This window comes from Stigmatopora argus, chromosome 15 (genome assembly GCF_051989625.1).
Source record: "Stigmatopora argus isolate UIUO_Sarg chromosome 15, RoL_Sarg_1.0, whole genome shotgun sequence".
Classification (NCBI taxonomy): domain Eukaryota; kingdom Metazoa; phylum Chordata; class Actinopteri; order Syngnathiformes; family Syngnathidae; genus Stigmatopora; species Stigmatopora argus.
In genome coordinates, this window is record NC_135401.1 from 2549934 (window position 1) to 2562039 (window position 12106).

The 12106-nt window shown below is 37.7% G+C and overlaps 1 long non-coding RNA gene across 1 annotated transcript in view; it reads left to right on the forward strand.

Annotated features, from left to right (window-relative positions):
• The window catches only part of LOC144089669 (uncharacterized), a 56938-nt gene that overhangs the window by 20283 nt on the left and 24549 nt on the right, over positions 1 to 12106 (forward strand). The window contains exon 4 of the long non-coding RNA XR_013305131.1: positions 8095 to 8202. This is a non-coding gene — a long non-coding RNA (uncharacterized LOC144089669). The remainder of the gene's footprint in view (positions 1 to 8094; positions 8203 to 12106) is intronic.

Genomic DNA, 12106 nt, shown 5'->3' on the forward strand with positions numbered 1-12106 from the left:
ACCTGCAAAAGGGCTGACTCGGACCACCACGGCACCCTCAGATATTTGTAAAATCATTAGTTCAAAAAATTGAATTGAATTGCCTTTGTTATCGTTATACAAGTATAATGACATTTAAAGCCTGCCCACATAGTGGACAATTAACAAACTTAAAATTAATAATGAATAAATAATAACATTTCGCTAACAAGTTCCTGCTGGTGTACGTAGCCTCGGCATTGGCCCATTTCAAACAGTATTAATGAACTCCGAATTGTGAGGAAAAGTGGTTCAGAATGAATAAAAAATAAATAATAAATACATCATCGATAAATAAGTATTAAATAATACAGTAGTCAACAACATAAATAAGTAGGGAAGTGCACAAATAACAACAACTAACAAATGAACAGATAAATAATCAATAAATAAATAAGTAGTCAACAACGCAAGTAGGGAAGTGCATAAATAGTAACAACAAACAAATGGATAAATAATCAATAATCATAATAAATAAATTAGTGAACATAATACAGTAATTCCGCGAAGAAGGGTCACGACTATTATGAATTAAAAAATGTTTTTTATTTATTTATTTTACTTCAGTGCGGAGGACAGGGGACTGGCTTCCACTTGCGAGTTTCAGCGTGAATTTTCACGTTTTTATGAACTGACCAAAAAATGTAATTAACAAAAAAAATTCCCCCAGAAAAAAAAAGTGATGTCGTGAAGCCGCGATAGTTGAAGCCGCGATATTCGAGGGATTACTGTAAATTAGTAGTCAACATAGATAGGTAGTCAAAATGAGTAAGCGGTAACATAAATAAGTAGGTCCATAGTGACTAAAGTGGTTAGCAGTAAGTCTTGATTAGGTCCTCCTACTTGATTATGGTGACGGCTCTTGGGAAGAAAGTGTCTATTTGTCTTGGCTGTTATGGTGCTGTAGCGCTTGCTAGTGATCATTTTTGAAGTAGCCAGAAGATGGGTAAATGGTAGACGAGAAAAACAAAGTGGAATAACGTTAAAAAAAATAGTCAGTACATGTGATCTTTGAGGATGTATCCAAGAGGTGAGGTCAGTTGTAATCCAAACCGGGTTAACACTTACTTGTAGTCAGTAGTATGAGGCTAGAAATGACTTATTGGTGATGAGACAATGAGGATAATACATGAGGTAATGGGGATAGATTAAAAAAAGTGCAGGTGGGGGGGTGCGGGGTGGAGACACTCGATAGCAGGTGGGCATAACATAGGTGAAGAGAGTACGGTAAGAACAACAAAACATCTGCTTCTTTAAATCTCAAAAACGGAAACTTCCACCTCTCGGTGGCACCATGGGAGCGTCTGGAAAAATGAGTGAGGAACATTTTGGTGGTTTGGTTCAAAAAGAAAAAAAGAAAAACATTTTTTTTTTGCTTCCCTAAAGTCCTCCATTCCTGAGCCCTGGGATTTCGGAAATATCGCCTGACATCGATGGCGCGACCTCGTGTAATATGACAGGAATGATTGGACGCCTTGCACTAGTTGTATAGAGAGTTTCTAGCGACCATGAATAATCAGTTTAATCTCGTCAAACAGCCAAAAGTTGGATTTTCATGACCCAAAGATATGAATATGAATACGTAACGTCTGAAAGTGACTCAAAAAACTGAAAGGAAATTTGACAATTGCAACGTTCCTTTTCATTATCCAACCATGGATCTCGCTTGCCAGCTGAAATAACACACACACACACAGAGACACACATTTTTATAGGACCATCTGCTTAAAACATCGCAATTTTTTGTCTTCATAATTTGTTCTTGCAAACGGTGACACTCCATGTCTTTTAAAGCGAATTAAAACTGACAGGTTTGTCTTAAAAGATCACCGTAAAGCGTATTTACGTTTAGGACGTCTGAATCAAAGAGGTTTTGGCTTTCCACTTTTGATTCCCTTTACCTAAGAAAATTGGTCGCTCGCAGAAGCGTGGCGGCAAAGCGCCAAGTGGTTGGATGTAGCGGTTTCCTCAGCACATGCCGCTTTGTCAGCGTCTGCAAAGTGATCTCAGCCTGGATGAAAATCTGCAAAAAACGTCTGAGGACTCTGTTCTTACAACTCGGGTTCAACTCGAACTATTGGCTGGACGATGTGTGGTCATGCTTTGATAGGAAGTGAAAGTTTTCTTGATAGGAATTGTCTCATTTCAAAATCCAATCCGACCTGGTCAGGGTTCGCGATCGATGTATTGAGCAGTCCTGATCTAGATCTCCAAAATCCCAAGGCGGGTCGTCTTGGACTTTCATAGCCCATACCTGGAAAAATCATTACGATGTTTTATTTATTTTGGAGTACTCGGACTGGAGGACTTTTCTATTGGCTGGCAGGATGAACGAGGATTGCCGTTGCAGCGGTTCTGAATGTTTATAGTCGCATTAGGGATGAAATTAAAGATGTGGTCAATAAATATCAAAAGAACATAAACAAAGGGGGCCTTAGACTGTAATGGTACGGGAAATGTTCTGTTGTTAATGTGGTTTAAGGGTTGGTGGCAGAAGGGAGTCCAGAACAAAAAACGGTGTTGGGCTTGTTCATTTTAGTTTTGGTAGGATTTGGGATTTCTGCTGGACTTTTGAGATGGATAAAATGTGTAGTATCAATGAGGTTTTAACAGATCAGTCTGGGATGGCATTCCAAATGGCGCCTCTGATTTTTTTTTTTGGGAGTTCCTGCTGATTTTGTGCATTTGCCCATCAGTCTCTGATTAGCTTCATTGGAAATCCACTTGAGGTGTATTGAGGGATTGTCCCAGGCCTCAAACACGTTTCATGGAAACACGAGAGCTTGCTCCAAAACCGCAGGTTCGGAGAAATGAGGAAAATGTTCCAGCGTCCGACATGTGGAGGAACTTATGGGGGGGATTGAGTGACAAGGCCCGAACCAGGATGCAACAAATGCGTACATTTTTGAAAACTACTGTACGTGATGGAAGTAGAAGTGCGTGTGTCTTTTAACGTTCCGCAGACTCTCTAATGAGCGTGTTTGCGTTGCAATTGTTTGGAACTGTTTGGAACCAGAGGTTTTTGAGGGTCACCCATGTGGCGCCTTGCTCTTGCTTCATTAAGGTTCGTTCATACCTCAGAAAATAGCAAACGTCAAACAATTCTGTCAATCTCAATGGATGTGAGTGTGTGTATGTGTATGTATATATATATATGTATATTTGTGTGTGTGTATGTGTGTATATATGTGTATATGTGTGTGTGTGTGTGTGTATATACATATATATATATATATATATATATATATATACATGTATATACATATACATACATATATATACATGTGTGTGTATATATGTGTGTGTATGTGTGTGTATATATATATATATATATATATGTATGTGTATGTATATGTGTGTATATATGTGTGTGTGTGTGTATATATATGTGTGTGTATATGTATATACATACACACACGTGTATGTATATATAAGTGTATATGTATATATGTGTGTGTGTATATATATACATACACATACATATGTGTATGTATATATAAGTATGTGTGTATATATGTAGCAAACGTCAAACAATTCTGTCAATCTGAATGGATGTGTCTATATATGTATGTATGTATGTATATGTGTGCGTATGTGTGTGTGTATATTTGCGTATATGTGAGTATGTGCGTATATGTGAGTATGTGCGTGTATATGTGTGTATATATGTGTATGTGTGTACATATATGTATAGTATAGTTTTAAGGCATTTTAAGGTTCTTTGATATCTCATTGATGACCATCCATTGACGGTGCCCTTTTGAATCTAGAGTTCCAAAGAACAAATGTCACTACGGATACGAAAATAATAATAAAAGCATTTCATTCTCTTTTAACAGTATGTATGAGCTATAATTTGCCTTTCAGGCACAATACTCCCTTGGTCCGGATCGGACCCCTAGTGCTCTAAATACTCTAAATACTGCAATCAGCTAGCAGACAATTCACTGATCAGTGCCTATTAGCTGGGATAGTCTCTAGCACCCCTGCGACCCTTACAAGGATAAGCCAAAGGAAAATGAATGAATATCAGATATGTGTGGTTTAAGGAAAAATATCGGGAAGAGTGGCCAAGGAAACAAACCCAGAGCTGAATGTACTTAAACGTAGACTATAACTCTTTTTTAACGTTTATCAGCAGGAAGGTGGATTCATTCCAAACATTCTAATGCCTTAACCTAGACGGCTTGGCCCGCTTGCAACAGAAGTTGACAGGCAGTACGTCAAGCTCGCAACGATGACCGCCGCATATCTTTCATCTCGCACTTAATAATCTTCGGGAAACGGAAAACAAAGAATCGTCACTTTGCCAAAATCGATTTTTGTTGATTTTTTTGTTCAAGTCAAGTTAGTTTGAGATAAGTCAATGTTTCATGGCGAACACTTACTCAAGAGGTTTTTCTACACCGGGACGTTTTAAGCAAGATAAATTGAGAAAGAAAAATGGGAGGCGGCCTGCACGTGGCTTTCCCCAATGGATGCCTCACTTTTGCTGTTGCTTTAAAATATGTTTAGTCTTCACCGTGATGAGGAAAGATTTCAAAAGGTAGCCGTCTCCCACAGGCTTCCGCGGCGTGGGCCTCAAAACACACGTGTTGCCAATTATCCCGCCGGTTGGAGTCTTAATGTGGAGTCTTTGTTGAATGACTGCTTTTTACGCATCCCCCGCTGACGGGGGCCAGCGGAAAATCTGTATTCCGTTAAATGTAAATACAGTCAAATTTATGAAATGTGATTACGGACCAAGCTATCAGTCGCCATAATCCCGCAAGAGACCATTTTTGACGGATCATTTAATCATACTTGATCTTTGGGATTTTAGGACAAAATATTTTTTGGTAAATGAAAACGCTTTCTAATAGTTGAGGTTTCCGTTTTCTTAAAATGGATTATTTCATTCTGTTTGGGCCTAAGAGCTTTATACTATAGCTTAAATGTTTCATGAATCAATTAAAATGGGAATTAAATACTGTGATCTTTCATTTAAAGCTCCCAATAACCTGTTTTGTTTATTTAAATTAAGTGGAAAGGACCGATTTTCACTGAGAGTACAGTACATGAAGTATTTACAATTTTTTTATATACAGATTTTATTTCAATAATAATACATTAGCTGTAATATATAACAAATACACTTCTTGATAATTGTACTTGTGTACTTTGGTTTTCAATTGTTACGGCCATGTTTGGTCGACATCAAGGGTGTCAGACTCGGGTTGGTTCGCGTTGATTTCACGTGGGCCGGACCATTTTAGATAAAATATTTAGATTTTTTTAATAAATGGATTAAAAGCCCTGAATATTCATTTTTTATAGATCTAAAACCATGTTTATTTTAGCTTTTTTTAAATATATTTTTAGATTTTACAAAATGATTTTTGAACTAAAAACACGGAAAAAAATGATTAAAAATTACAATTATTGATTTAAAAGGCGGAAAATCAGAAAATTTAATATACATCTATACTCTTCATTTTAATTTGATCCTAAAACAGAAAGTCGGCACTCATCATTTACTTTTCCGGGCCACACAAATGTTGCAGCGGGCCAGATCTGGCCCCCAGGCCGCCACTTTGACACATGTGGTCTACATTATCCGCGATATTTGAGGGATTACAGTAAATGTGTCTTTAAATGTGTCAATAATTAAAGACAATTATTGTAAAATGATGTTATGGACAGGTTAGAGCGCTCGACGAATTTATTTTTATGTCAAAGTCACGTTTTGTCCACGCCGTGTTCAACCATGCATGGAAGGAATCTGGAGTACCCGGACAAAACCCATGCAGTCCTAACTAATCGCCCATTGTGTTGTCACTTTGTTTGCGTTTACGCTCTGTTGCGGTTTACCTTTCCTACCCACTTACGTCCCCAAGTACGTCTCGATCCCCCGCGTTTTACCTTAGAGACTTTGTTTTTGTTTATTATTCTATTTGAATAACACGTTTCAGTTATTTCAGTTTTCACTTGCTCCCCCTGGATTTTTTTAGTAGTCCTCCCTTCCTCACTTATTGTTCGTTCGTCTGATCGATGCATACCTGTCAACCTCTGCCGATAACTGCCCTTATAAATGATTATGATTCCCCTTACAAACCCCCCAAAAACCTTACAAACACCGTACGAGTCGTCCAATGGTGACGGCCTACCGTTTCCGTTTCCTGCGCCCGCCACCAGCAGTCACCCGCCGACGGTTGGGCGTCCCGGACGCCAGGGTGACCGCTTCGTGGATCCGCTAATGCTACAAGGACATCTGGCAACACTTTGAGATCTTTTCCATCGGTCCGCGGATCTGTTGAGCATTTTTTTTTTGTTTGATGGTCTTAAAGGCAGAAGGTTTTTTTTTCCCAAACACCATGGAAATGTAAACCAGTATGTTCCATATATAATGTGTTTCCAATCATTTTTCGAACATATTTTTGCTGAGCGAGAACGATTGGAGAATGGAGAGCATACAAAGTGGATAGCCTGAAATTTATTATTTTTTTAAAATTGATTTTGGTCATATTTTTCGGGTTTAAATGGTCTTGCGTGACAGTTACTGGAAAAATCCCGGTTATGAAAGAATACGCCTCTGCATGCAATTGAAAGTTGTCGTTGCATGTCACCACATTTCTTTTGTCCCATTGTCTCTTTATTCATAAATTAATTCCCAATGTTTTTACATGCCACTTTCAATCTTGTTGACATTTTGTTCTCTTGTGTTTTCTTCTTTGATGCTCAATTGGCTTTATTTTTCTTAAATGTACCTCTGGTGACCTGGCTCACTTTTTTTTGCACGTGTTTACATATCAAAGTGTGCACGTTAACACAGCGATTTCTATGTTCATCTACCCTACAACATATAATCCGATAACGTGAATATTTTGAGAAAAAAACAGAGCCCTAAAACAGATGTTAGTGAGGTTAAACATAAAGAAAAGTACAGATTCTTGGAATTGAAAACCCTTCATCAAAAAGTGCAGATAGAACCAGACTGGAATTTGCCAAAGTAGAAATGTTTTATGGAGCGTTGAGACAAGAATGTAACCGTTCCAACTTTAATGGAAACAGCAAATCCTGATATTTAAAGGATATTTTCCACAGATTCAGTCAGGCCGTGTGTGTACATGTGTGGAACAATGACAGGTGTGGCCAATTATCATCACCTGCCTACCTGAGCCAGACGGAGCTCCGCCCTGTCTCTGAATGGAAAAGATGTAAAAAATTCCAGAAGCGAAATATGAAATACCACGTGCATGCGTACATAAAACATTTTGAAATTTGAAAGTGACTCCGGTAGTTCTGTTTATAACTTTGTGAACGTGATTGGACAGCAAGTACCCAATCAGGACTTGACCTGCCTAATATTTACCTGCTTTGTCAAATGTTTTTTTGTCATATGTTACACTTCCTAACATATTTTAGCGGTACTGTACATTTTTGTGGGATTATCGGTAAATGTTTAAGATAGTATTTACGTGTTTTATCAAATGTTTTTGAAGTACCGTCGACTTTACAATTATTTGTTTATTTATTTATGTCTAAAATGTTTTCTGTGTCTGTATTCTCACCCTCTTGCTACTGTAACCGTGAAATTTCCCAAATATGGGATGAATAAATTATCTAATCTAATGTAATTTACGGTAATCTAACATATCCTAGCGGTACTGTCTGAGGCATACTGTACTTTTTTGTGGGCATACCGGTAAATGTTTTGCAGGCTAGTACTTAATATCACAGTAACTACCAGCTAAATTAGCATATAATCTTACATATTTACATGTATATGTTCATTAATATGTATATTTTCTTTATTAAATAAATCGAACTCGAGTAATAGAGAAAATCCGCAATGCACAGAGGTCGCGAAAGTCGAACCGTGAACTGGTGAGGGAACACTGCACATCTATAACTTTCATTTAAATTTTATCCTAAAACATGGTGACCAATCATGATTGGCAAAAGGGCCCAATGTGGACCCGACCCGCCACTTTGACGCCTGTCCTTTTAAAATAAACTCAAGACTTGAACGTTTTTAGAAGTGGATGAAGTGAGTCATGGCGTCCAGACCAACCAAAAATCCTTCCTCTTTTTCAGGTAGCGGTTCCAGTCACGGGCGGTTCTGCAAGTTTGGACGAGCGGCACGGAAAGGAAAGGATGGCGCCATGGTTCATTTCAAAGGACAACAGCTCAGCGCTAACAAAGGTGCCTTTTCATTGGTTGCAAAGCTTTCTCTTGATATTAGCCTGCACCCGCTCACATTTGTCTGTTAGTTGTTATTGCTTCAGACATTCGATCAATGTGAGAATAATTTGTCTTCTTGACAAGGTATTTTGTGGTTCACGCTGGTGTTTTCAGTACAAGCTATCACTTGTGTTATGTGTTTGGACGGGTATTTTTCAAGGACTGCAAGTTCATATGAGTACAATACTGTACTCTGCTAGAAAGATTTTCTATTAACAATTTCAAGGTAATTGTTCACTAATTAATGGCATGGAAATAAGATTACACATTGCCAACTTTACTCATTTAAATAGATTTCACGTCTGAAATATACGGATATTGTTATATATATGAAGAGTTTTGCATTTAAAACGTTAACTATGGACCCTGTGCGATTAATTGCAATTATACATTTTAATATATAGTATTTTTATTCGTCATGTTTAGATTTACGCGACTGAAATAAAGAAAAAATGTCCGTCGACGGCAAAAATCTAATTTCTTGACCTCTGAAATATAAGGATATTGTCATATGTGAAGAGTTTTGCATTTAAAATGTTAAATATGGCCCCTGTGCGATTAATTGCAATTATACATTTTAATATATAGTATTATTATTCGTTATATGTTTAGATTTACGCCACTGAAACAAAGAGAAAATTGTCTGTCGACAGCAAAATCAAATTTCTTGACTTTGCCGTCAATTTATTATAGGGGACTATTTATTTTTTATTTTTTTAAATAAAGCTTTATTTGTGTTGACCAAAAATACTAAAAAAATAGCATTTATAATTAGGTATTTTTCTGGTATAAAGAGATTGTCTTTGTTGAAATTAGACACATTCTTGTTGATAATGACCAATTATTATCATTGCTAAAACTCTAATATTTGAATTAAATATATACATCTCACTGACATTTGGCAAAATTGTACAGCTTTGATTGATCACCCGTCAATCACAGGCAAGGAAATTACCTTTAAAAAAAATAAATTAAAAAAAAACGAAATACCTACGCATTCCTTCAAAATATCTTACAGGCTTTTACTGTAAATCAGCAAAAGACGCTACCCTGTTCAGCATTGAAATGACTAATACAAGTTTATTACAAGACCGTTTGGCAGGCAAAATGATTTTGCGGTTCAATGATGAAATAACGGAACGCTTTCCTATTACGCAGTTTGAACAAGACAATGACTGTAATCATTTGGTACATCGTACACGTCTGAGCGCATGTTTGTCCTCAACGGCGCTGCCATTACGCGTAGCGTAAGACCTTGGCGTCCTGGCAGATGAGTCGATAACCTTCAAAGATCACGCTGGGTAAATTACGAGTAGACATTCCTCTCACAGCAAGTCACGGCAAAATAACTGGTCAAGCTCGCTGGTGACTGCGAGATACGAGACCAATCGTTGTCATTTTAAGCATTGCAAGCGGCATTTTTTTTTGCAGGCTAATGTGAAGCACACCTCTGACGGTTTAACGATTTAAAACATACGCAGCATTTTTGAACCAAAATTTACACCATCGTAACATGGTGACAAAGTGGTGGCCCAGGGGCCAGATCTGGCCCACCGCATCACTTTGTGTGGTCCACGAAACTGAATCGTGTTGTTTTATAAAATTTATAATTTCATACATGTATTTTTTTCATTTAAAAAATAATAAATAATATTTTTATTTATTTAGAAAAATTATAAATATTATTATTTTTATTTAAAGAAATTCTAAATAATATTTTTATATAAATAATATTTTTTGTTTAAAAATAAGCTAAATAAATAAAAACTAATAATTCTATAAAATATAATATAATACTAATAACTTATAATAAAAATTTCCTATTTTCCATTCTAATTTTTAAAGTAAATTAAAATTTGCTATGTACTTACTGTCTTTTTTCTAAATACAAAACAAATGATTAAAAGATAAAAAAAGACCATATCAAATCTTCCCATTTTCAAAATATATTGAAATAAAAATAAATATATATTCATTAACAAAAAAATATTAAAAACAATATTTTCAGTTTTTTATCGTTTTTTATCCTATCAATTTCATTGGGCCTTTCAAATCAGTAAAAACTTCAAAGGAGCCAATTGTAATTGGTCGTTTTGAAAAGACCCAAAGTTCTGCATAAACCACAAACCATATTTCCACGCTCATATTCTTTTAATCTACAGCAGGAAAATGAAATCATCTCTTCTTAAAGAACAATCCTCGTGCAGGTGTTCTTGTAAAATAATATCGGGCCCTTAGGCCAAAGGCATCCCTCCAGGATTAGCGTGGAACCAACGTTATGTCACGCCAGAGTCTGTTGTCCACGTCTTTGATCCGTCTTGGAGAAAGGCGATAATTAGGCGACTTGTCGACAAACGGGGGAGGAGCCAGGAGGGTTGATTTCCAAACACGCTGGTGGACACCATCACTGCGTGCTTTGCAATCCCATCCAATCTGGTCTTCATGCTAGACCCATACGAGGGAAGGATGGATCAAAGAACCCAAAGCAAAGACATCTGCTGGGTTCTGGCTCGCCTTTCCCATTGCATCAATGACACCCCGCAAATTTTCATCCGGTAAAAGCAAACACATGGGCAGTGTTTTCAGAGAGATAAGCTGCGTAAATATGTCTCCAATAATCAAACGGTTGCTCCTCCACTGTCAATTTAGCATTTGTCCGCCGTCTTTGTCTGACCATCAAAGACCCACTTTGCCAAAAAAATTACTCCTGTTTGTTTAGTACAATTTGTCTTTTGACTCTATCAACACACTTATGATAATCTGACAGCTGGTGTAAATAATTTACTGATTACCTCAAAACAAATAAGGTGTTTGCTTTGGCTTTGATTTGATTTTAGATCATTTTCAGGATTTGCTAGTACATGTGTCAAAGTGGCGACCCGGGGGCCAAATCTGGCCCGCCACGTCATTTTGTGCGGCCCGAAAAATGAAATCATGAGTGCCGACTTTCTGTTTTAGGATCAAATTCAAATGAAGATTATAGATGTATATTTAGGGCTTTTTTATCCAGTTCTTTTAATCCGATTTTTAAAAAAATATCTAAAATGGTCCGGCCCACATGAAATCGAGTCGACGTTAATGCGGCCCACAAACCAACCCGAATTTGAAACCCTTGCTCAAGTACAAGTCCAGACTTTAAAGTGCCAACGTCTCAATTTCCGCTATGCCCCGGGTGTCAAAGTCGCGGCCCTGGGGCCGCTTCCGGCCCGCCACATCCCGCATGGACGTATGCCAGACTCCAATCTGTTCATTCTTGCATTACATGACTTTTTAAGTGGTCCTTGGTTTGCTGCCAAACTTGTCAAAACCGGATCTTTTCCCCATTTGGCACCTGCAATGCCTCCTCCCGAGGACAGAAGCCACGCTGTCCATTTGTTCCCAATCAGCAAAACTCCAGAGTGAGTCCAAGAAACAGGCTGTCTCTGGCTCCGCCTCCTTCTCAGACTGACGTATCCTACCCCTCCCACCTCGTCCCACCATTTCCATTTACTTTCTGCACGCGACTATTTCCTGGAATGTTGTCTACCCGATTCTCTTTATTTTCCCCGAAGTTGTTGGCTTTCTCCCGCCAATTAATCACTGTCTCATTTATGAGAGCAGTGGAAGCTTAATATTTTTTTCTGATACTTTGTTGAGCTATTTGCCAAGCGTCATGTTTCCCATCTCTCCTCCAAAGGACTTTTCATTTGACAGTTTTCACGGGGAGATTCAAATTTTTCTGTTCTTGCCTTGCGACTTTAACCCTTTCAAGCACAAATCATAATATTTTCTATCCATCCATTTTCTCGCTCTTATCTGGGGACCAGTTTCAGGGAAGTCCTGACTTCCCTCTCCCCAACCACTTCATCTCCCCAGCCACTTCATC